Source organism: Bufo bufo, chromosome 3 (assembly GCF_905171765.1).
Source record: "Bufo bufo chromosome 3, aBufBuf1.1, whole genome shotgun sequence".
NCBI classification, from domain to species: domain Eukaryota; kingdom Metazoa; phylum Chordata; class Amphibia; order Anura; family Bufonidae; genus Bufo; species Bufo bufo.
This window is the reverse complement of record NC_053391.1, coordinates 213,019,491-213,046,650: the sequence shown is the minus strand read 5'-3', so window position 1 is coordinate 213,046,650 and position 27,160 is coordinate 213,019,491. Positions and strand designations below refer to the sequence as shown.

Below are 27,160 nucleotides of genomic sequence, written 5' to 3'. Positions count from 1 at the left end.
CACATATTGAATCACATAATGAGGGAGCATTACAGCAATGAAGGATGCATTTTCTACCCACATACTATATGAGTACATTAGGAGGATTATATACTTAAGGATCGTGTCCATGACAATATTTTTCTTCAGTGTGCTATCCTTAACAGATCCATGTGCCCAATCCACAAATCTCAGGACGGGTCCTAGTCCTATCCATATTTATATACGAAAATAGCCCTTTCTATTGATGATACAAAATCTGAAACATCTATGTACATGAGGCCATAGAGATGAAGTACAATTGGAGACCTTGATATAAAGAATCCTCTAAGCCTTATTAGAGTATATGGTCATTACAGAGCCCTCTCCCCAGATAAAGGGAAATACTATTGTTCTGGTGGACCTGGTCTAGCAATGTGTTACATAGATGAATAGTGATGGACGAACAGCTGCCGGGACGGTTCGCGAACGCGGTCGCACAAACACGATCAAATGTTCGCGAACCGCAAAACCTTCTGCTCGTATTTCCAGCCAAGAAATAATTACTAGAAGTGCACAAATAGTCCCACAACATGGACAGTGACATACCAGATGTATTATTCAAATTTGCGATCTCCATTCATAATTAGTTTCAATGCGAAATATCGGCAATATAATTTTCGCTTTCGCGCATGCGCAAATTCGCTATACAGTACCCAAATGCACTATAAAGAAAATATATTGGTATATAACACCCCGCTTCAATCAGTTTTTTGGGGGGCGACTGGTATATCACACCAGTAGAAATTATTTGTTCCAATAACGCTTGTCCCTCTATATACCTGCAGTATCGCAGCAGAACCGCACACAACTGCCGCACAATACAAATGCACTATAATATACTTTCTAACATAGAAAGTATATTATAACATTGTACACGGAAGGCAATCCATTAGAATATACATGAAGATAAAACGTAACCTTTAATAATGTTACTATGAGGGTCCATTCACACGTCCGTAAGTGTTTTGCGGATCCGCAAAACACGGACACCGGCAATGTCCATTCCGCAATTTGCGGACAAGAATAGGACATGTTCTATTTTTTGGCGAAAACGGAAGCACGGATGCGGAAGTGCGGATCCGCAAATGTAGATGCGGACAGCACATTCCGGCCCCATTGAAAATGAATGGGTCTGTACCCGTTCTGCAAAATTGCGGAACGGATGCGGACCCATTTTGCGGACGTGTGAATGGAAAAGATATCCCTCAAAATGAAAATAAATTAAATTATTAAAGTTAACCAAAAAGCATAGATGTGGTAGGCAATAACAAGTGCTCGGCGGCACTAAATTAGGTGCTCGGCGGCTCCAAATCAGAAACCATATGTCCTACCACAATCCGGGGGGTTCCAGTGCACATCGATGAATCCCGGAGGGAAAGCAGATAACATCTGTCCCTGGGCTAGATGATGATATGGTATTGAAGGACAGGGTGGGCAAAAAACTGTCCCTGATATTGCCCTACAGGGGGGTGCTATTCTGGCCCTGATAGCCTAACCACAGACCACCCGCCCTGATAAGAGCGAACCCTTCCGGAATCTTACCCTATATAAAAATGGCCCTAGTAAGCCCCTAGCCCCTAGGCCCCTGACTTCCAGGTGATCACTATATAGATCTATGTGTTTTTGACTCATTATAAAAGTATATTATAAGTATATCGCATCACTCTGTGTATCACACCTATCGATAGCACACCTATACCAGTCCTTGAAATGACTTTTGTGGCCCTATTAGCTAGCGTTTGGTGTCCCTAACAGCCTGTCCCTGCTCCACACAGCAACCTCTCCCTACACTGGCAAAACACTGAATGTAAAATGGCGTCCAGATCAGGTTTATTTATAAGGTAGGGGGTATGTCCATGTGCTGAAATGTCTCAATTGGCTGTCCTGCACCACCTGATGGATGTGTCATGGGTCAAAGTTCTTCACAATGTAAAAGATTATGGCGGGCGCGAATATCTCCATATGTTCGCATGTTCGACGCATCGCGAACACGCAAAGTTCGCTGCGAAACGACCGCCGGGCGAACCGCAAGGCCATCTCTATAGCTGAACATTCTTTTGAATGGCAACTTATAATACCTTCTCTTTCCTGTAGTAGTCACTGCATATTTTAGTGGGATGTCTATGGTAAGACAACCCCTTTAACAAAAGGGCCTACTGATGATACATTCAAGTTTAGGTGGAGGACAAGAAGAAATAAGCCCTTCATGGTTGTGTTACTATTGCAGTACTTAAGACCTGTTATGTACATCAGCAAATGTGGTGTGGATGGTTAACCATGCTGTTAATTCCTTCTTAATAGAAGTGGGTTGTCCTGCTTCCTGCCAGTGAGGAGAAAGGAAACACATCCAATAGTCTTAGGGACCAGTCTTGATTCAATTCTCCTGTGAGACCACTACTCCAGAACGACTGCAAGAAAATCCAAGATAAAGATGTACCTAAAAGCTACAGCATTTATAGTCAGCAGAGTGACCAGCAATCCACAGCTTTACAGCCCCTGCTGCAGGTGAGGGACTACGATACCCATTACCTAGATTAAATCCAGGCCAGACCAACCTAAAGCCTTCATTACATAGTGGACACCTATACCCACAAGTGCCTGCTTAGAGCTGTTAGCCAGAAGTTCAAGAAAGAGTCATCAGCAAGATAGCACATCAGAGGTGCCATTAACTATTATATTTGCCATCCACCATACCTCATTATCTGGGGGCAGAAATTTCACTTTGTCCAAACTAATACTGGATATACTACAAGTTAACTTTTGCACTGAGTAAAGTGAGTCTTTTATTCTTTTACTTCTGGCCTGATTATAAAAACCACCATTTCACTGCACCAATCACCAGGGAGCAACTACTTTAGGCATTACACTGTGAAGCCATGATCTCATCACCACGCCCATCCTCTGTTATGGCAAGATTCAAATTCGCAATATTTCGCGAATGTTTGGCCGAATATTCACCATAAATTCGCAAATTCGAGAACTCGTGATCTCCAGTCATTGTTTACTTGGTTGCAAAAATTCGGCAATGTAATTTATTTGCGATAAATTCGCGATTGGAATATTCAACACTATTTGCGAATATGAATATATAGCACTATATTCGAAATCTTCGCAAATTCTAAAAGTGGCGATATACGCGATTAAAATTCGCAATTCGAATATTCGCGCTCAACACTAGTTATGGCTCCTCGGGTGCTCTCTGCAGTATCACCTTACAACTCCTTCTTTTTGGCTTCCATTCTCCCTGTTAACAGACATGAAATCTACTAGACAGTTCACCACTATTATTGCATAACTATCATTCATTAATTTTATAAATAGACCTAATTGGATCCAAAATTCAGTGCTGATGAACTTTATAAAACACCTGCATAGCTCTATTTCTTTAAAACTAAGCTTCAAATTCTGTCTGCTGCATCTGCCACTAGGGGGAGTCCATTGAAGACATTCTGTTTAGCATCAAGGCCTCCATTTTTGCAGGATAAGTGAAGAATGCACTCATCCATCATACTCGTTTAAACTGGTCCTTCTGAATCCAACTGACTTTATGTGTATGTCAGGTTATCTTTTTATGAGAGAGAATTTCACCCAAAAAACTAAGCACATGGCCATATTTGTGGTCTGCATCGCATCCGCATTTTTTGTGGATCGGATGTGGACCTATTCATTTCACTGGGGCTTCACCATGTGCTGTCTGCATCAGTATGTCCAAAGTAGAACATGTCCTATTCTTGTCTGTTTTGCGGACAAGTTTAGTACTTTTATATAGACATGGAAAAAATAGCGGCATGCATATGGCTGGGACTCGTGTTGCGGACAGCGAAACACATGTGGTCATGAGACCTTAAGCAAATCTCATTAAACTAAATAATACATGTCTTTGTTAAGCTCCCCCTAGTGGCTGCTGAAGGCAGCCAGAATTTTACACTTTGTTCTAAGACACATGAAGATGTAGGATGAATAAGAATGAAACCATATGTACGCTTTCAGGTTTGGTTTCTTTATACAGTAGATCTATCATAAATTGTCTCTCTCCAAGGGAACAGGCAGCACTATGTGTGTGTGTCTGACTCAAGAATTGGATGAATGCCTGATTGCAGAGTCAGGAATGAGCATCTTTTGACTAGCATCTTGAAATTATACACTGTGTATACCACTTTAAGAAAATGATAATTTTTATTTAACAATGATGCAATGTAATGTACAGTATGTTACATACATTTTGTGTTATACTGTGATATACTGTGCCCCATGTTGGTCCTGCACCTTGCAGCCTGGTACTTTGTGGCACTAAATCTCAGCACCTCATAGGCATCTGTCAGCAGATTTGTACCTATGAAACTGGCTGACCTGTTACACGTTGTGCGCTTGGCAGCTGAAGGCATCTGTGTTGGTCCCATGTTCATATGTGCCCGCATTGCTGGGAAAAATCTATGCAAATGAGCCTCTAGGAGCAATGGGGTGTTGCTGGTACACCTAGAGGTTCAGCTCTCTCTGTAATTGTGGCACCTTCTCCACTTTTATTAACAGATCCAGGCAGTGTAAGGCCTCATGTACACAAATTTATTTTCTTTCCGTGTCCGTTCCGTTTTTTTGTGGACCGTATACGGAACCATTCATTTCAATGGGTACGCAAATAAAACGGATGTTACTCCGTGTGCATTCCGTTTCCGTATGTCCGTATTTCCGTTCCGCAAAAAAAAAACATGTCCTATTATTGTCCGCATTGGGCCTCATACACATGACCGTATGTATTTTGTGGTCTGCAAAAACCGGATCCGCAAAAAATACGGATGACGTCCATGTGCATTCCGTATTTTGCGGAACGGAACAGCTGGCCCAAAATAGAACAGTCCTATCCTTGTCCGTAATGCAGACAATAATAGGACATGTTCTATTTTTTTGCAGAACGGAAATACAGACATACGGAAACGGAATGCACACAGAGTAACTTCCGTTTTTTTTTGCGGACCCATTGAAATGAATGGTTCCGTATACAGTCCGCAAAAAAACCAGAATAGACACGGAAAGAAAATACGTTCATGTGCATGAGGCCTTACGGACAAGAATAGTACTGTTTAGGAGCCAGCTGTTCCGTTCCGCAAAATATGGAACACACACGGAGGCCATCCGTATTTTTTGCGGATCCGTTTTTTTTTGGACCACAAAATATATACGGTTTGTGCATGAGGCCTAAACGTGATCACAGCTGGCTCTGACTTCTTGCATTGTGCGCTTCAGTATTCGGCACAGGTGCAGTACAGGAAAGAGACTCACAGTACAGAAGAGAACTGCCAGCGAGCATCTTTCCTGTACTGTTCCTGTGCTGGATGCTGAAGTGCACGATGCGAGACCTCAAAGCCAGGCGTGATCACGTTTACACTGCCTGGCTCTGTCAATAAAAGTGCAGAGGGAGTGGCAGCTGCAGAGAGAGCTGAGCCTCTAGGAGTACCAGCAACACCCCCATTGCTCCATGAGGCTCATTTGCATATAGTAAAACTTCATTTTTCTCAGCAATGTGGGCACCAGTGATGGTCAGTTCACAGTGTTCGCCAGCGAACACATGCGGGCTGCCATCTTTAGTAAGGTAGACTCACCCGTCAGCCCTTACCTGTGCCTGTGTCGGGAGCCGGTCTGAAATTAAATGCAGTCACCGGGAGCAGGCAGTTCCGAGAACAGCACAATGAAGGCCCCCGGCGACTGTTCCTGGAACTGCCTGCTCCCGGTGACTACATTGGACTTCAGACCGGTTCCCGGCCCAGGCACAGGTAAGGGCTTACCTGTGCATCGCCGGACGGTTAAGTCTACCTTACTAAAGATGGCAGCCCGCATGTGTTTTCTAGCGAACACTGCGAACTGACCATCATTGGTGGGCACATATGAACATGGGACCAACACAGATGCCTTCAGCTGCCAAGCGCACATGGAACAGGTCAGCCAGTTTCATAGGTACAAATCTGCTGGTAATGTGAGACAGGTGTATATTAGGGCAGTGTTTGGAACTAGAGCGTGTAGTTGTCCACTCTGGTTGCATTGGTTCTTCTTGTCCAGTTTTTGTCCAGACTGGCTCGCTTTCCCTGGCAGTCTCCCCGTTTGGTAGAAATAGATGTTACAGCAGCATCTCTATGAGTTACAGTGGCCTTGTGTTTCTGTAACCAACAAATATACTGTGCCTTTAATAGCATTCTGCAACCAATAAGCATATGTAACAGTGTTGTGAATTAAATCGATCTGTTTAATCATTGCATTCTGTGGTCATTTTTAAAGAGGAGCATGCCTTAAAAGCAACTCTCCCAAACCCGCGTCCCATTAGTAAGTGTGGTATATATAATTGTTTGTTTAAAAAAACTCACATATCAATTTATTGATGATATTTCATCCACGGTTACTTTCTGCCATTGCCATACATGACCCCAGATAAGATTCGCTGGATCCAACAGCATCTGCTATGTGGACTGGAAGTCAGTTTCTCTATTCATTCCTATGAGAATGGCATTGAGGCTCCCATAGGAATGAACAGAGGAACTGACTTTTGGTCCACATAGCCGAAGCTGTAGAAATCGGAGAGTCTCATCAGGGGTCATGTAGGACAATAACATAGTAACATAGTACATAAGGCCGAAAAAAGACATTTGTCCATCCAGTTCGGCCTGTTATCCTGCAAGTTGATCCTACTGAAATATCGATAATTGTAATGTTGTTGAACACATGATTATGTATATTAGCACATTTACAAATGGGAGGGGTTGACTTTTCGGGAGTGTCCCTTTAAGTCTCTGTGAAGTTTTTGCTGTACTCAGCCTGTATCAAGATGTTTTGGAGAAAAAACTACCAGGAGCTACTTTGTATTGATTATTTGGCTCTATTATTCCTAATTAAATTTTCACATTTTTGCCAAGTCTGTAGACTGATCAACAAATTGTTTTATTTGTGTCACTTAGTCCCCCGAAAGAGAGAAAATTTCTGAAAAAATTATATATTTCTCATCATGGACTAAAGTTAACATTTTTACACAGGATTAAAAGTATATACAAAAAATGAGGGCAACGCCAAAATAATCGTAGGGTGTTGCCCTTTATAAAACAGTAACACCCACACAAACATACTGGTAGTAAAAGCACATAAAATATAAAAAAAATCACAATAGTTCATTAAGGATTCAAAGAAAAGGCAAGCAGACAAACATCAAAAACAATTTGAAAGCATCCACAACAGGACGCATCATTTCCCCACAATGAACAGCGCAAGCCCTGAATAGGACAATATAAGGAGACCAAAAGTGCTCTGAAAAATCAATTATATAAAAAAAATAATGATAATCTGAAAATCGAATGAAAGAGCAGGGCATTGCAAAAAAAACAATAAATGAATTCTCACAGAACATGTGCTGTGGGGATGGGAGACACCTCACGTGTATCCCTATTCAGAAGCTTCTTCAAGGGTCTGGATTAGAAGGGCTGATGCACATGGCAGAGCTGCGTGTACAGAACCCTGACCGTATTGCTATGTAAGATGACAGGTCCATAGAGGTCCCCAGTACAGTGCCACATGGCCTCTGTGTGCTGCGTATGGAAATATTCTGCCGGAGAAGAAAATAAGAGGCATTCAGAGACCTAGGCATCCACCTTTCTATACAAAATGGAGCGACAATACAGTTGTGTGCCTGAAACCTAATAACTTACAGTACATGGGAGAACACACGACTTGTGGCATTCTAAACAGTATAAAAAACTACAACTCCCACAATGCCCTGCTGTAGTCAGTCTAGGCATGCTGAGAGTTGTAGTTTTGCAACAGCTGGAGGGCCGCAGGGTGCGCGTGCCTGCTCTAGAGCTATAAGGGATTTGTGTGGTCATTTGTCAGGACCGTATCTAATTGACCAACTGAATGAATGATCAACATTTTTTTTTTAACATATCTGGATGGATTTACCCTGGGAAAACCACTTTTTTTTTATTAATGTTGTTCAAAAATAAATATATATAGCATGTTTTTTGACAGTTTGTAATAATATACTAATCCACCACACCGGATAACAATGGCAACAGATAAACTAAAAATGTGATGGAATAAAAGTCTGGGCAACTAGTGCTATGGTATACTTATTTCAGAGCGAGTGTAAACATATTCTGGTATATATGGATATAGATATAAAGACTATGGAGGACATTTATTAAGACCAGTTTCATGCGCAGATCTTGATTCCCTTTAAGCTGCCGGAGGATGCAACAAATTTATGTTGACAGGGTCAAATGAAAAAACATACAGTGGCCCTGGAAAAAAATAAAAAAAAATGGCCCCATGTCGTGAGCAGGTCCAAACTGACAAGAGGTGAGGTCAACACTAGTAGGTAGGGACAAGTCAAGTAGGCAGGGTCAGCAATAGAATAATGTAGCACAGAATACCACCCCAGCAGAACCAAATACTACAGTGTACCAAAAAATACCGCCCCAGCAGAACCAAATACCACAGTGTACCACAAAACACCACCCCAGCGGAACCAAATGCCACCGTTGTACCACAAAACACCACCCCAGCAGAACCAAATGCCACAGTGTACCACAAAACACCACCTAGCAGAACCAAATGCCACAGTGTACTACAAAATACCACCCCAGCAGAACCAAATACTACAGTGTACCACAAAACACCACCCCAGCAGAACCAAATGCCACAGTGTACCACAAAACACCACCCCAGCAGAACCAAATGCCACAGTGTACCATAAAATACCACACCAGCAGAACCAAATAAAACAGTGTAGCTCAAAACACCACCTTAGCAGAACACAATAACACAGTGCAGCACAAAATACTGTCCCAGCAGCACAAAATACCTCCCTATAGGTACCTGACATTCCCAGCATTAATTAATGCTAGGCACCTAAAATTGTTAAGTTCCCTCTATGGTCTATGGGAAGTCTGTCCCTGCATGTGGAAATGCAATCCTCTCGTGACTTTCTTGCATTCTATGGCAGGCCGAGCAACAAACTTAAAACTATGGTAGCCTTCTTGTGTCATAGGTTTCTATCTTTATTTTTACACCAGAAAACTGGAATAAATAAAGACAGCTGTATATGCCCTTCTGGTCGACCCCCTCCCTGCTTTTGCAACACCTCCTTTTCACGCCACTTCTGAAAAGTGGTGTGAGGGCTAAAAAGTCACAGATTTCACCCCAAGTACAACGTGCTGTGGTATTTGTCGCTTTTTAACACCAGAATTCTAGTGTAAAAGGCATAGTAAATTCCGCCCTATGAGCGAATAAAAGAATTTACTATAACACTTACCATAAATTGTTATGTACCTCTAGTGTTCCAAGTACCCAATGCCCCGCCATGATTAAAAAGGTTGTCCAGCCACATAAATTAAACAAAAAAAAACAACTCTCTGCCACCTCTGTACCGATATGTCCCAGACCCCACCAGTCTTTGCACTTCCTGTGACATGTGACTGCTGCATCTAGTCACTGGCTGGGACTAGTTGGTGACTGCTACAGCCAGTTATTAAGCACAGTGGTTGCATGTCGAAATGAAGCAGGATGTGCAGAGACTGATACTGCAACAGGAAGCACTGGAATGGAAGCAGTCGAGGTTTGATTGATTATACCAGTATTATTTTACCGTATGTGCCACAATGTAGACACCAGTTCTTTAGTCCCGGGGGATTTTTTGTTTTTGCATTTTCATTTTTCCTTCGTGCCCTCCTGCAGCCATAACTTTTTTATTTTTCCATTCACCTAGCCATATGAGGGCTTGATGTTTTCAGAGACAAGTTGTATTTCCTTATGGCACCACTTACTATTGCATACCATGTAGAGTACAGCTGATTGCTGGGGGTCTCAGCAGTGGGATACTCTGTGTTTAGCTTATTGTCAATAAGCACATGACCATATCCTTTTCGTGGTCAGCAAATCTCAGATCCACAAAACACGGCCGTGTGTATCTCGCATTTTCTCGTTCTGCATGTCCCACCAAACGGACAAGAAAAGCACATGTTCTATTTTTTTGCAGTGCCGCTGAACGGATAGAAGAATGTGGACAGCACACGGTGGATCAGATCAGATGCGGATCGGATACAGTTGAAAAATATGGTGGTGTGCATGAGGCATACGTAGGGATTTTTCAAAGCTGAGAACCCTTATATCTATATTTTTATTAACGTACTGTAATTTAAATTGCATTAGCTACTGCATATTATGAATGGACGTTGCCCTACATACTGTATACCAAACTGTGTCAGTGTCTATAAAAAACATGATCTATAATAGTAAATTTACTGTCAGCTTCATTAAAATTGCACATTTAACTATTAAGTGCTGTGGTAGCAACGCTTTCCTCATTCCCCAGACAAAGCAGGGGTTTTAAGAGTCACCTGGCTGCTTTCCAACTCTTGCTGTCCTTAGTAGTATTTTTTTTTTCCCCTGAGAGCTTAACAAGGAATAAGCCTTTACAAATCCAGAGGAAATCACATTTACATTCTGCCCTGAAATATTTGGGCTCGTAAAACATGATATTGCATCAATAAGACGCATTATCAAACGGGAAGAAGGAGATTGCACTTCTCCACTGTTCACAGAGTTTCATGCATTGAAAACAAAATGTTGGATTTAGGTGCAATTTTAAACAACCAATTGTATGGATACGTTATTAATAAGTACAATGGCATTTGAGGACTTTGTATTTGAAGCTCTAGGCTAAATAGTTGCACATCAGGACAAATACTGTAGATCTGCAGGTATGTAGCTTGAATATGGTAAATGTCTGATAGTCTGGCATCTGATCGCACTGCAATTCTATGGTCTATGCTCTACTGACCATCAGTCCAGCAGTAACCTATGGTTCATAAGACTTTGTTTCGCTGTGAGAAGAGGCTGACAGGTCATGTGGTCAAAAAATAATTGGACTTCTACAGTAATTCGAAACAACAGGTGGGCAAATAACATAAAAACCCATAAACCCTGTGACTACATTTTGAAAAATCATAGCAGCTGCCATGGGGTCTAAAGGTTGAGAGGGTCCACACAAGGAACAAAAGTGGTGGTGATTCATTGGTTAGCGATGACTGGTCAGTGGTTCCCACTAATCATGAGAACAGGAGTCCTGTGTCCTCCATTTGAATAGGATTTCTATGGGACTGCTGAAGACAGCCGAGCACTGTACTCGGTTATCTTTAGCAGTCCCGTGGAGCAGTGATGGACATACTGGACTGTCCCTCCAAAGGTAGTACCAGGTACTCATGTTCTTGTGATCAGTGCGGTCAGACGTCCCTTAATCTGACGTTATTCCCCATGCATGTGAATAGGGGCTAGCTTGCTGTTACCAGAATGCCCATTTATGACTGTGTGGGCGGATATTTGGAGTTTTCAAATAGAAATTAATAATTATTATTAATAATTGTTATTAGAAATGAGAGATTGTTAAAGGGGTTTTCCAGGATTTTTGTTAACTCTCCCCACAGTATTTGTGAAGACAGCTATACTTACCTGCTTTCTGCCACTCCGTTCCGGGTCCATAGCTCTGTTCAGTAGAGACATTGTCTGTAGCTTCACACGTGACCCCATCGGTGCAGATGTTGCTAGGCGGGGACCAGAAGTGCAGAGAAGACCAAAACAGCCCAGGAGTCATGGGGCCAGAACGATGAGCTACAGGTAGTATATTGATCTCTTCACAATTGCTGCTGGGGGAGAATTTGAAGAAAAGAATCCTGGACAACCCCTATAATATAACATTTTGAGGTTTATGAATGGGATTTAAAGGAAATGTGTCACCAAAAATGATATTTGAGAGTTAAAATCAGATAGTAGCACATCTCTGTGACCTGTGTAGAGGTCATTGTACAAGGCAGGAATAGATAAGCTCGGACAATTACCATGGTGGATCCAGTCTTATCTGTTCACATAGATGATATCATTATAGGCAGGACTAGAATGAGTTAACTGCAGCAAAGTGATCTGTACAAACAAAGAAGCGCCATCCTCATGACTTCAACATGGGCAGCTCAATACCTCACCATTGATATGAACTAATCTTTCAGCACTGATCAGCCTAAAACCTCCCTATAAAATGTTCATCAGCCGGGATAAGATATATAAAGCCTCAAGGAAGCCTAGAATTATTGCAGCGAGCCCAGGAAGGGGAGCAGAGGATGGAAATGGTAATTGTAGCCCTAAGGGTGGTTGTAGTACTCAGTTCACACTGGCAATCTCTTCTTGGGCTTTCCCTGAGGCCGTGCAGTGACTGGAGGGTGCAATGTCCACCCTTCTTCCCTTGGAGCAGTTCCTGGAGTTTGGGATCCTGTCTGGTGGTGATTGGGGTTCCCACGATGCTAGGTTTTGATGTGGGTGCAAGGCAGGTGGGCAGCTGTAATGCCGGGCAGATGATGGAGGAGTCAGTAACCAGGCCAGTTGATATCAATAGATAAGTCTCCCTTTACCAAAGTGTGGAATAGGAGTATTAGTGCATCTGACAGTAACAAGGCATAGTTCCAAGTAGATCACAGTGCAAATCCTTCCTAATGGCAATGTATAGACAACAACAATGATGGATATTGAAGTACTCCTTCTCTCTGTCTCTCTGCACAACCATAGGTTTGCAATGAGGTTCTTGGTAAACGTTTCTGAAAATTCCTAGACTGAGGGGTGCAGATTTAAGACACTGTATCTGCTGAAATGTAAATGTGGCAGGTTCTACATAGGAAAAACAATTAGATGTCTCCAAGAAAGGATTAGAGAACATATAAATTCACTCACCACTGGCAAGGGCTGTTTACACCTGATCGAACACATGAGACAGGAACATGAAGGAAACTATCAGACACTGAGTTTTGCAGGAATAGAGGTCATACGCAGTCTACCACAAGGGGGAGATAGGCACAAGGAATTACTTAGGAGAGAGAGCAAGTGGATCTTGTGCGCAGGCGCAATGGGTCCGTTAGGTCTTAATGATAAGATCGACATGGGGATCTTTCTGTAAGTGCCTTTGCTCACTTCATATTGTTTGCATGATCGTTTTGTGTTATTTTTAATGCAATGTATCTTTCACACAGCGACGCAATCCTCTCTCTGTGACGCACAGGTGAGACCGGCGCCTGGGCGGCGCAGAGAGAAGCGCGTCACAGCCAGGTTTTTTAAAAGCAGGTGAAATCCATGACCTGATTATAGGCCAGATGAAGCACTGAGGTGCGAAACGGCCGTCGCCTAGTCCTGCTGATGCACACATGTATGTAGTCTGCTCCCTACCTCACATTGAAATGGAATAAAGAAACTACTTCTGCAAGTACTGGTGAGTGCCGCCCTTTGTCTTCTTCATGTACAAGTATATCGCAACAGTAACAATCTAGTTACACGTTGGGCTGAGCACCACAAGTAGATCACAGTGCAAATCCTTCCTAATGGCAATGTATAGACAACAACAGTGATGGATATTGAAGTACTCCTTCTCTCTGTCTCTCTGAAGTCTCTCTGCACAACCATAGGTTTGCAATGAGGTTCTTGGTAAACGTTTCTGCAAATTCCTAGACTGAGGGGTGCAGATTTAAGACACTGCTGGTCAAACAGTCTGCAAGTGTGGAAAGGTGTGTTTGCAATGTTCCCTCTCACAGCAGCAACATCTCCCTCGGCTATAAACATGCACAATACCTTGCTGACTGACTCCAATGCACAGCCTTGAAGATTCTAGAGTAGTGATGGCTAACTTCCTGCACTCCAGCTATGGTAAAACTACAACTCCCAGCATGCTCCATTCATTTTTGTGGATTTTTGAGAACAGCCAAGCAAATGTGCATCTTGGGAGTTGTAGTTTTACCACATCTGGAGTGCCAGAGGTTAGCCATCACAGTTCTAGATCCTCGGATTTCCCTTTCTTGGATGTAGATATCTCAGACATAAAGGTTCTCTGCGCTTGTGCCTAGCTCTGAGAAGCTTGCATGCATATGTCTTCTCTGTACTTCAGCTACACTTTACACTCTACTGACTAATCAGAGGGCAGACCCAGGTCGATCTTCTTGCAACCTATAAGGATGAGCCATAACAACTGTCCATACATTCCATTAGGTATAAAAAATACAATAAATCAGAACACTTTACTTAAGAATACAACATTATAACAATTACTGTTGCAATAGAGCAAGATACGGGTATACGCTGACGCAAAATTATGCAATGAATGGGTCAGATGTAGATGATAGTCTATAGTTTGTTTGTGACGCCAATTGCAGCGTGCGCGGGGTACTATCACAGGGCCTTCCCAAGGTGTTATAACGCACGTCCCAGGTTAGGAATGCCAGAGTGGTGAAATGGCCTATAATGTCTCTGTAGGATAGCGGTAGTGGTGTCAACGGTGTCTCCTACCTGGGTACGGCAGGACTACTGGATCCTGGCTGACTTGCAATAAATTTGAGTGTAGTGATAGTAGGAGTAATAGAGTAATTTTGTAGCAGAAATGATGTCCAGACCTTTAGGTGAAGTTCAAACTTTTCTTTACTGAAGATAACTTTCATCCAAGCAGTATACACTTTGGTCTCTGGTCCCAGCAGGTTTTGGAAATCATTGGCAGAAATAAATGCTTCTGCTTTAATGTGAGCTTGCAGGATAATTTGTCTGCTTGTTAGCGCTGTACTTGAGGCAGGAACTAATATTCTGCTTTAAACTGTACCTTCTGCTTTGTGGGGACAGACTTGCTGAGGAGGATATGGCTTCTCCTAGGTCTCTGGACTTGACTCACAGATATATTCTCAGGGAATGCTTTCTTCTTCCTGGAACTAGAGGTGGTCTGCAACTTTCTATTTTCTTTTCATCCATTTGAGCTGCAGGGCTCAGACTGGGAATTTGATCAAGTCTCAGACCGAGACTTGGTCCTTGCTGTCTTCCCTATGCAGGGGTAACTAGAACTGGTCCTAACTGTTTTTTTTCCTCCCTTGCTGCAGGAAAATGGAGACCCTCCACTTCTCCTCAGCAGGGGGGCAGAATAGAACAGGATCGTTCCACTCTGAGAGGCCATAACATTAAAACTATCTCTACCAATGATGCTGCCACCTGCTGGTGGACCTGTAAAATTCCAAGGAAAAAAATACTTTTAACATGGTTTTACATGCACATATGTGGGGACACAATGTAAATTATATCAGATGACAATATAAAAGCTCTTAGAAGATAGTAGCTGGGTAGAGGCGTGTAGTAACACAACTCTGGGGTGTTACACTGTTTTACAGTGACCCTGTTCTGGGGTACTGCATTAGAAATGTAGTGCAATGTGTGTACTGTACTGTATATTTGGAATTGTAGGCTTATGTTTATTTTTTTAAGAGTTGTGCTTTATTATGTGAACAGAGCTTAACCCCTTAAGGACTCAGCCCTATTTCACCTTAAGGACTTTTTGCAAATCTGACCAGTGTCACTTTAAGTGCTGATAACTTTAAAACGCTTTGACTTATCCAGGCCATTCTGAGATAGTTTTTTCCTCACATATTGTACTTCATGACACTGGTAAAATGAAGTAAAAAAAATTTCATTTTTATTTATAAAAAAAATACGAAATTTACCCCAAAAAATTTAAAAATTGCAAATTTCCAAGTTTCAATTTCTCTACTTTTATAATACATAGTAATACCTCCAAAAATAGTTATTACTTTGCATTCCCCATATGTCTACTTCATGTTTGGATCATTTTGGGAATGATATTTTATTTTTTGGGGATGTTACAAGGCTTAGAAGTTTAGAAGCAAATCTTCAAATTCTCAAAAACCCAATTTTTAGGGACCAGTTCAGGTCTGAAGTCACTTTGCGAGGCTTACATAACAGAACCCCCTTTAGGTGTTCCACAAAAATTAATGGAATATAGAGATACAATTTCAAAATTTCACTTTTTTGGCAGATTTTCCATTTTAAGAATTTTTTTCCAGTTACAAAGCAAGGGTTAACAGCCAAACCAAACTCAATACTTATGGCCCTGATTCTGTAGTTTACAGAAACACCCCATATGTGGTCGTAAACCGCTGTATGGGCACGCGGCAGGGCGCAGAAGGAAAGGAATGCCATACGGTTTTTGGAAGGCAGGTTTTGCTGGACTGTTTTTTTGTACACCATGTCCCATTAGAAGCCCCCCTGATGCACCCCTAGAGTAGAAACTCCATAAAAGTGACCCAATCTAAGAAACTACACCCCTCAAGGTATTCAAAACTGATTTTACAAACGTTGTTAACTCTTTAGGTGTTCCATAAGAATTAATGGAAAATAGAGATGCAATTTCAAAATGTAACTTTTTGGGCAGATTTTCCATTTTAATAATTTTTTTCCAGTTACAAAGCAAGGGTTAACAGCCAAATTAAACTCAATACTTATGGCCCTGATTCTGTAGTTTACAGAAACACCCCATATGTGGTCGTAAACCGCTGTACGGGCACACGGCAGGGCGCAGAAGGAAAGGAATGCCATACGGTTTTTGGAAGGCAGATTTTGCTGGACTGGTATTTTTGACACCAGGTCCCATTTGAAGCCCCCCTGATGCACCCCTAGAATAGAAACTCCGAAAAAGTGACCCCATTTTAGAAACTACGAGATAGGGTGGCAGTTTCATTGGTACTAGTTTAGGGTACATATGATTTTTGGTTGCTCTATATTACACTTTTTGTGAGGCAAGGTAACAAGAAATAGCTGTTTTGGCACCGTTTTTATTTTTTGTTATTTACAACATTCATCTGACAGGTTAGATCATGTGATATTTTTATAGAGCAGGTTGTCACGGATGCGGCGATACCTAATATGTATACTTTTTTTTTATTTATGTAAGTTTTACACAATGATTTTTTTTTTTTAACAAAAAAAATAATGTTTTAGTGTTTCCATAGTCTGAGAGACATAATTTTTTCAGTTTTTGGGCGATTACCTTGGGTAGGGTATTATTTTTGCGGGATGAGATGACGGTTTTATTGGCACTATTTTGGGGTGCGTGTGACTTTTTGATCGCTTGCTATTACACTTTTTGTGATGTAAGGTGACAAAAAATGGCTTTTTTTACACCGTTTTTATTTTTATTTTTTTACGGTATTCACCTGAAGGGTTAGGTCATGTGATATTTTTATAGAGCAAGTTATTACGGATGCTGCGATACCTAATATGTATACTTTTTTTATTTATGTAAGTTTTACACAATGATTTCATTTTTGAAACAAAAAAAATCATGTTTTAGTGTTTCCATAGTCTGAGAGCCATAATTTTTTCAGTTTTTGGGTGATTACTTTGGGTATGGTATGATTTTTGAGGGATGAGATGACGGTTTTATTGGCACTAGGGTGGCACGAGGGTGGTTATTAACGGTATACACTCAGATTGGGTCACTGTCACTAGTGGGGTACGCCAGGGGTCAGTATTGGGCCCTATTCTCTTCAATATATTTATTAATGATCTTGTAGAAGGCTTGCATAGTAAAGTATAAATTTTCGCAGATGACACTAAACTGTGTAAGGAAGAGGACAGTATACTACTACAGAGGGATCTGGATAGATTGGAGGCTTGGGCAGATAAGTGGCAGATGAGGTTTAACACTGACAAATGTAAAGTTATGCACATGGGAAGGAATAATGCAAGTCACCCGTACATACTAAATGATAAAACACTCGGTAACACTGACATGGAAAAGGATCTAGGAATTTTAATAAACAGCAAACTAAGCTGCAAAAACCAGTGTCAGGCAGCTGCTGCCAAGGCCAATAAGATAATGGGTTGCATCAGAAGGGGCATAGATGCCCGTGATAAGAACATAGTCCTACCACTTTACAAATCGCTAGTCAGACCACACATGGAGTACTGTGTACAGTTCTGGGCTCCTGTAAACAAGGCAGACATAGCAGAGCTGGAGAGGGTCCAGAGGAGGGCAACTAAAGTAATAACTGGAATGGGGCAACTACAGTACCCTGAAAGATTATCAAAATTAGGGTTATTCACTTTAGAAAAAAGACAACTGAGGGGAGATCTAATTACTATGTATAAATATCAGGCGTCAGTACAGAGATCTATCCCATCATCTATTTATCGCCAGGACTGTGACTGTGACGAGGGGACATCCTCTCCGTCTGGAGGACAGAAGGTTTGTACACAAACATAGAAAAGGATTCTTTACAGTAAGAGCAGTGAGACTATGGAACTCTCTGCCTGAGGAGGTGGTGATGGTGAGTACAATAAAGGAATTCAAGAGGGGCCTGGATGTATTTCTGGAGCGTAATAATATTACAGGCTATAGCTACTAGAGAGGGGTCGTTGATCCAGGGAGTTATTCTGATTGCCTGATTGGAGTCGGGAAGGAATTTTTTATTCCCCTAAAGTGGGGAAAATTGGCTTCTACCTCACAGGGTTTTTTTTTTTGCCTTCCTCTGGATCAACTTGCAGGATAACAGGCCGAACTGGATGGACAAATGTCTTTTTTTGGCCTTCTGTACTATGTTACTTTGTTATTATGTTACTATTTTGGGGTACATATGACTTTTTGATCGCTTGCTATTACACTTTTTGTGATGTAAGGTGACAAAAAATGGTTTATTTAGCACAGTTTTTATTTTTTATTTTTTACGGTGTTTATCTGAGGGGTTAGGTCATGTGATATTTTTATAGAGCCGGTCGATACGGACGCAGCGATACCTAATATGTATTTTTTTATTTTATTTATGTAAGTTTTACACAATAATATCATTTTTGAAACAAATAAAATGATGTTTTAGTGTCTCCATAGTTTTTTTATTTTTTGGGAGATTGTCTCAGTTAGGGGCTCATTTTTTGCAGGATGAGGTGATGGTTAGATTGGTACTATTTTGGTGGGAAAACGCCTTTTTGATCGCTTGCTGTTGTACTTTTTGTGATGTAAGGTGACAAAAAAATGTTTTTTTTAGCAGTTTTTATTTCTTACAGTGTTCATCTGAGGGGTTAGGTCATGTGATATATTTATAAAGCCGGTCGATACGGACGTGGCGATACCTAATATGTATACTTATTTTCCCTATTTTTTACCAATTTTTTTTAACTTTATTTGGGGAAAATTACGTTTTGGTTTATTTTTACTTGAAACTTAAAAATTAAAATTTTTTGGGGGAAAAATTATTTTTAAAACTTTTTTTTTACTTTTTTTTTTGTCCCACTTCAACTTTTTTTGGGACTTCAACTTTTGGGGGTCTAATCCTTTTTACAATGCATTCCAATACTTCTGTATTGGAATGCATTGGCTGTTTGAGTAATACTGTGTGTATTACTCATACAGCTTCCGGCCTGTGAGATCCAGGGGGCTGGATCTCACAGGCTCATCACCGGAAGGCAGTGTGATGCCTTCCTTAGACATCGCGCTGCCTTCCATGCCATCGGGTCCCCCTTACAGCCGCATGGGGACCCCCCGGCGTTGTGACACGGTGCCCGCTGAATGTTTTCAGCGGACATCCTGTTGCGATTAACCCCCGCCACGCCGCAATCGCGATTTAAAGTTAGGACGTACCGGTACGCCCTGAGTCCTTAAGGACTTGGGATACAGGGCGTACCGGTACGCCCTAAGTCCTTAAGGGGTTAAAGAGGTTGTCCGGGTTCACAGCTGAACCTGGTCATAATCCCTTCTTCCCCCCGGCAGCCCCTCTGAGATGAGCATCGGAGCACTTATCCCTTGCCCTGCGCAAGGGCTTTTTCGACAGATCCGGTGATGTACAGGGTCTCTGCGAGGCAGAGGCTTCCATCTAACAGTGTTCCTAGGGACATCACTGGCACTAATAAGCGGGGTTTAAAGCTGCCCTAGCCTGTAAAGCGCGACTATTAGTGCTGGTGACATCACCGGGAACACTACTAAGTGGAAGCCTAGCAGTGTAAGTTTGTGAAGAAAAAAGCCCTTGCGCAGGGCAAGGGAGAGCATGAAATGCTCCGATGCTCATCTCAGAGGGGCTGTCTGGGTGAAGAACCTGGACAACACCTTTAAGAACATTTTTCAGGATTGTTATTTCAAGGGTTTATTAATAAAAAAAAGATAAACACATTTAGTAAAATTTGATTTAAGTCTGAATCAATCTAAATCAGCCAGCCGATTTGAATCTGAATTCAAATAAATTCAACCCATATCGAAAGTGCCCCAACTGCCTGGAACAGTCTCTATCTCTCTTTCTTTGATTCTTCCGAATCACACAAAATTTGTTTAGTTAGATTCATGATTTTTTTAAAAAAAATTGGAGTCAAATTTCTGAATTTAATAATAGATTCGCTCATCTCTGCTGACAGATAATCCACCATAGTCCTCCAGGCGAATACATACCAAAATTCGAATGCGTAACTTGTGAATTTTACTCCAGATTGTGCTGCTGATTAACCTTGGATTTTTCCTGCTACAATGAAAGTGGTGAAATCTCTTTTTGATGGAATGAAGAAAATACCTCCTTTCAATCCCTCTGACAGGATTACATTTCACAGCATTGATTCGTAACAGTGGAGTGTCTGAGATTTCAATAACTCATGGGCACATTTTGAACCTGTAAGAGCAGATCCAACGTGTTACGACAATTTGTAAATGGCCATAGTAATGCAAGAGTACAAAGAATAGATTTGTCAAAGTATTGTACATCTCAACTTCCCTTCTGTCACCGGTACAAATGTATCATCACCTTTACACTTGTCAAGAGATGGGATAACACAGAAACCTTGATTGAAATTCTCACCACAATCCAATATCACTGCAGTCACCTGATTAGATTGTGGGGGACTTTCTGCTCACTTGTGACCATGTCTCAGCGCAGCTGTACTTCCCTCATACATAGTCAAGACACCGCAGAACTCCATAGAAACAAGCAAATACATTACTGGCTCAGTTAATTGTGAGCAGAGCAGGCAGAGGACAGAGGAGGAAAGAGGCAGGGACACTACACTACACGGTAAGCCCCGTTTAGAAAACTTCTCTTCATAATGCAGAAATATAGAGATGAGATGTGCAAACATTAACTCATGTAATCCTCTTATTTCTCAGTATTTTGGCGCTTTCGTAAGATTTGAGTTCTGCACCACTAAATCTCATAGTATGCGTATCTAGAGGCTTTACCTGTCATGCTATCTTCTTGCGGCAGTGGATGAGAGGAGTTGTAGGTGATTTATGTTGTCCTTCTTTTAACCGGAATATTGTAAGAAGATACTTAAGTTCTAGAGTATGTGTTGAAATTTGTTCATGTTGTCAGTATAAAATAAAAGGAGCTTTGCGAATATACTTTAATGCCATAAACTGTATAAGGCATGTGTAACAGGGTTCTTATATAGGATGAAACCTGCTCTGACAAAATGTCCCCTCATGTCATGTCTAAATTATTCAATTTGTTGCACGTTTGTGTTTTAAACTCCATGATGATAACTTTGCATTGCTTCATATGTGGTGCCTGACCTACAGAAAAGGGGTGTTAAGTCTTCCTCTTCATTGTAATTCCTATATGTGAATATCATGTTGATTTTTGCACCCAGTTAACGTCTTATTTGGGATATCCTACAAAGGCGCCCATACATTTTCAATATCTGTCAGTCAAGTGTTTGTTTGGCCAACATCTATCTCTCCTGATTCCCAGATGAATGCAGGTTATATGTTTTCATTGGCAGTAAGGATTTAACCCGTTTATGATGCAGTGATTTTCCGTATTTGCATTTTAGTTTTTCACTCCCTGCTGTTCCGGAGCCATACATTTTTTATTTTTCCATAAATGTCTGAGGGCTTGTTTTAGATGCCGATCTTAATAAGGCCCTGCTCTGGCGATGGATATGCCGAAGTTATGTAGAGGCGCTGGCCTCTCCAAAACTTCGGCGGATCAACCACCGCTACTACATGTGAGCCAGCTTCCTAGTTGTCTTACATTTAGACCATTTTCTACACCTAAAACAGGCATAGAAAATGGTAAATGAGACAGACCTGCCGGCCCGTCGCCTTCCCCTCCCACGACATGCTCACTTTTTTAGACCCAACGTTAGTGCGAAGTAGTGATGAACGAACATCGGCCGGGACGTTTCGCGAACGCGTATTCGCGATCAAATGTTTGCGAACCGCGCGGGCCCCATTCACTTTAATGGCAGGCATTTTTGCAGCCACCAAATACTTACTAGAAGTGCACAAATAGTCCCACAACATGGACAGTGACATACCAGAGGGGCATCAATGGCAAAAATCCCCACAAAAAATATGTATTTTAATCAGGGGCCATTTTTATGCGTCCTAAAGGGAAACTCTCAAAAATGTTCCCTGCTGGAGTCTAGAAAATTTTTATTTTAGGCCATGGGAGTACGGGCCCCAAAAATTAGGCATTCACCTGACAGAAAAGAACTTGTGATTATGTGGCTCGCAGTATATTAGGGGGTCACTGGATAAAAAATTTACTGTAGGCCACTGGAGTAGAGGCCCCAAACATTAGGCATTCCCCTGACAGAAAAGAACTTGTGATTATGTGTCTGGAGGTACATTAGGCGGTCACTGGATAAAGATTTTACTGTAGGCTACTGGAGTAGAGACCCCAAACATTAGGGATTCACCTGACAGAAAAAAAAATTGTGATTATGTGGCTGGAGGTACAATAGGGGGTCACTGGATAAAATTTTTACTGTAGGTTACTGGAGTAAAGACCCCAAACATTAGGCATTCACCTGACAGAAAAAAACTTGTGATTATGTGGCTGGAGGTACATTAGGCGGTCACGGGATACAATTTTTACTGTAGGCCACTGGAGTACAGGCCCCAAACTTTAGGCATTCACCTGACAGAAAATAATTTGTGATTATGTGGGTGGAGGTACATTAGGCGGTCACTAAATTAAAATTTTACTGTAGGCCAGTAAATGCCCTAAAAATTTGACAATAACCTGACAGAAAACAATTTGTGAATTGATTATGTGGCTGGAGGTACATTATGCGGTCATTGGAATTTTAGAGGCCGCAAACATTAGATATTCACCTGACAGAAAAGAACTTGTGATTATGTGGCTGGAGGTACATTAGGCGGTCACTGGATAAAAATGTTACTGTCACGGCCAGTGGTTGGTTTTATGACACTTTCCTTCACTTGGTTGACCGTGGCAACATGTGGTGTTGTGTGCATGTGGTGGCAGTGTCTCAGCCCTATGGCTGATCCCCAGGACATGATTACCACGCATGCCGTTGACCACGGCAACAGGTGAAGTGTGTTTGTTTATGTGTGTATTCCCCTTTAAGTGTCCATCTTCCCTTGCCTGGTGTTGGAAGGGTTAAATCCCTTCTGTGTGTGTGAACACTGGGTGTGGCTACTTGGGCCTATAAAGCCTCAGTGTATATCACTTGTCTGAGGGGTACTTCAGCCATGGTTAGCTGGAGCAGCCTCCTGTGTATGCCATCTGCCAGTGGGGGCCACCCTTAGAAGATGTTTGTTTGGTCTTTATTTATTGCAGAATATGGTTTCCTGGGTTCCCGTGTGATTTCTGTGTGTGCGGTGTCCTTTGTGTTGTTTGTGGACAGCAGCACTTGCACGTCTCGGTTCCAGGTTGTGTGTCTGTGGCAGGTAAGTGTGGTTCTAGTTGCACTTACCTGCCATTGCCATATGTCTGTTTATGTTCCCCTTTCTTTATAGCTTGGCCATTTTAGACTCCTGTTACTCCGTGTCCCGGAGGAACGGGCTGTCTACCCAGCTCCTAGTACAGGGATCGCCAGAGGGTCAGAAGGGATCCAAGGTTCCTGAGCATGAACCCTCCTACCTTCAAGGGCGGCTCATGCAGCTAGGAGTCAGGGTCAGATTAGGGAAGCTCTAGGAGGTGACCTGCTCCCTAATTCTGTGTTACTGGCCAAGTAGCGACCTTACATCTCCTGATACCGCACGGCTGAGGGTTTTCCCCATCCTCAGCCGTGACAGTTACTGTAGGCCACTGGAGTACAGGCCCCAAACATTAGGCATTCACATGACAGAAATGAACTTGTGATTATGTGGCTGGAGGTACATTAGGCGGTCACTGGATAAAAAATTTACTGTAGGCCACTGGAGTACAGGCCGCAAACATTAGGCATTCACCTGACAGAAAAGAACTTGTGATTATGTGGCTGGAGGTACATTAGGCGGTCACTGGATACAAATTTTACTTTAGGCCACTGAAGTAGAGGCCCCAAACATTAGGCATTCACCTGACAGAAAAGATCTTGTGATTATGTGGCTGGAGGTAAATTAGGCGGTCACTGGATAATTTTTTTATTGTAGGCCAGTACAGGCCCCAAGCATTAGGCATTCACCTGACAGAAAAGAACTTGTGATTATGTGGCTGGAGGTACATTAGGCGGTCACTGGGTAAAAATTATACTGTAGGCCACTGGATTAGAGGCCCCAAACATTAGGCATTCACCTGACAGAAAAGGCCTTTTATGCAGCTGTATATACATAACACATGGACCATTCTTTGTTCTGGGTGGTGGCGGATATATGTGGGCTGGACCAACCAATAAGAAACCTCTAATAAAGTACATACAATACACTGGGGTCTAGCATAAAATACTATAACCAAAAAGAACCAAACCAATAACCCCATAAAAAATGAGGAGAACACTCATATAAAATATATGAAGTTTATTTTGACATTAAGTAGACATACAATAACATAAGGCACAAGGTACTGGGAGGATGGGATGGCCCGTGTATCGGAGCCGCAGACCCTCACCCCCACATATACCGTACTGACCGGGGAACGTGCCAGAAATACAAGGTACTGAGTCACACTTGAATGGGTGAGATGTAAACTCCCCCAAAGTAACATATAGCTAAATGCATATCACAAATGTATTAAATATCACCTGACACACACACCATGGATACCAGCCAGAATAACGGCTGGGGCCTGCCCTTGGTATGGAGCAGAAAGCCCGGTCACAATTGCAGTGTACTCAAGTTGTGTGCAGTAGGTGTTTCTGGGTGATGTAGTGCAATATACACTAACCTGGTACAGCTGACTCTCTGCAAGGGCAGGTATAGGTAGAAATAGTTTGTGACGCCAGTGCCAAGTAAACGGTGGCACGCCGTTTGCGGATGCAGGAATAAATTGAGGAAACGTAGTCTTAAAGCAGAACTCCAACTTTAGTAGTTTTCAAGCAGAGACAATATTGGAAACGCAGTTCCTTGGCATACAGTCGATTTTGCAATTCGGTCGATGCAGGCAATTTAGTTACAGCAAGGTGATTACAGAGTGTTGAACACAGGACTTGCAGCACAGGAGCTTGCACTCTAATTCTGTCTGATCCTGGAACATAGCATATCTTCACCAAGGCCCATTAACCTAGTTCTGGCTTTATATCCTTGGCTATAGCTTTAATAAGTACCTCCTCTGTCTTTCTGAGTACCTCTTGCTTTCCTGATCTTTGCTTCTGTCTCTCTCAGCTTCTGGAAACTTCCTCAGCACTTCACTAGACTGCCTGTTACTTCCTTGACTGGGCCTTATATAAACTAGGGCTCTCTAGCTCCCTCTATTGACTAGAAGCTGGAATGACACCCCTAGCAGGCCTGTACATGCAAGTGTCACAGTAACAGGGAAACACACAGCATTGCATTACATGACATTTTATAAAACTGACATATACCAACTTCTCCATAATAAGGAAGGACGACAGCACACCAAGTGACACTTTGGTAGTGACGGGTATTACAGTTCCCGTACACTACATACCCCACTGCTTTAAGCTGAGTACGACCTCGTACTCCATCATGGGTCGCCCAACTGGAATCTCTACCTGTAATAGAAAATAGAGACATGCAGGCATACATACATGTAATTCATCTGTATTTACATCAGGTCCAATTGGCAAAGGTGAAGTGTGGTGACAAGGGGCGTCGTTCTCTTCTCTCAGGATAGTGAATGGAACGGTGGCGCTGACCTGGCACAGCGTAACATTATAACCAGGATAGTCCATGACAATGAATAAGTCCATGATAGAACAGCAAAATAACGGAACTACCCAGGAGTTTCCCGTAGGTGTATCACAGGCAAGGGCTCACGTGGAGGAGTCCATTCTTGCGCACAAATGTCAAGTAAGGTATTGCCCGTGGCAACTGTCTGGGAGGAGACACCACCAGAATAATCAAAGTCTCCTAAACGGACTGGTGGGCGTCCCCTGGTCATCCGAGTAGACCGTCTCAACACAGGGGTCTCCTCTTCCCTTAGCAACGAAGTAGAAGGGAGAGGAGCAACAGGAGGGTCTCCATCCGTGAGACCTTGGTCAGGAACAACTGGAACAACAGGAACAACTGGAACAACAATATCCACGAGAGGGGGAACTGGATCCGGAGCATCTTGAACCGGCTCTTCTGGAGGTGAAGCTACAGTAGGTGCCGGGGCAGGCACCAGCAAGTTCAACCAAGGTGTCAGAAGCCAATGCATGGGATCAGTGTCATACCTCAGATTACTAACAGCCTGCATAGGATCCTCGGGCTGTATTGCTGACTCTGACACAGGATATTCAGATCCAGAACTCTCATCACTAGGTTCTGGTGTCAGGCAGAGCTTCAACCGGTTTCGGTGTACAATTTGGGATCCCTTGTCTTCCCGGGTGATCTCATAAGTGTGAGTTCCAACATTTGGGATTGCAGTGACAACATAAGGACTTCGCTCCCATTTACTGTCCAATTTGCTGGTACGACGGTTATTCTTTAACCATACCACGGCCCCTATGGTCAAGGGTTCTGCATGGGCTGCCTGATCATAGTCTCTCTGCTGTCGGTCTCTAGCAAAGTCCATACGCTCCTGAACAATGGCTTTGGCTGCATCCAATCGCCTTTGGTGCTCAGCAACCCAGTCAGTGTTAGGTAATGGGTTAATGCAATCAGGTACATGTATGTCCAATGAATGATCAGCAGGCAATGTCCCTTGGCGCCCAAACATCAAGTAAAAAGGGGTATATCCGGTGGAACAATGTATGGTATGATTGTAAGTGAACATGAGCTGTGGCAACAGACTGGGCCAATCTCCTCTGCTCTCAGGAGGCACGGCCCTCAGCATCTCTATCAAGGTCTGATTCATTTTTTCACATAATCCGTTACCTTGAGGATGGTAGGCCGTTGTCCGGATCTTCTTACAGTTGTGTAAGCGGCACAGTTCATGGAACAGATGGGACTCAAAAGCAGGTCCTTGATCGGTGAGGATCTTTTCTGGACATCCATAGGGCA

At 42.4% G+C, this 27,160-nt stretch overlaps 1 protein-coding gene across 1 annotated transcript in view; it reads left to right on the top strand.

Annotated features, from left to right (window-relative positions):
* SYT6 (synaptotagmin 6) overlaps positions 1-27,160 on the top strand; it is a 653,770-nt gene that overhangs the window by 508 nt on the left and 626,102 nt on the right. The window lies entirely within an intron of this gene.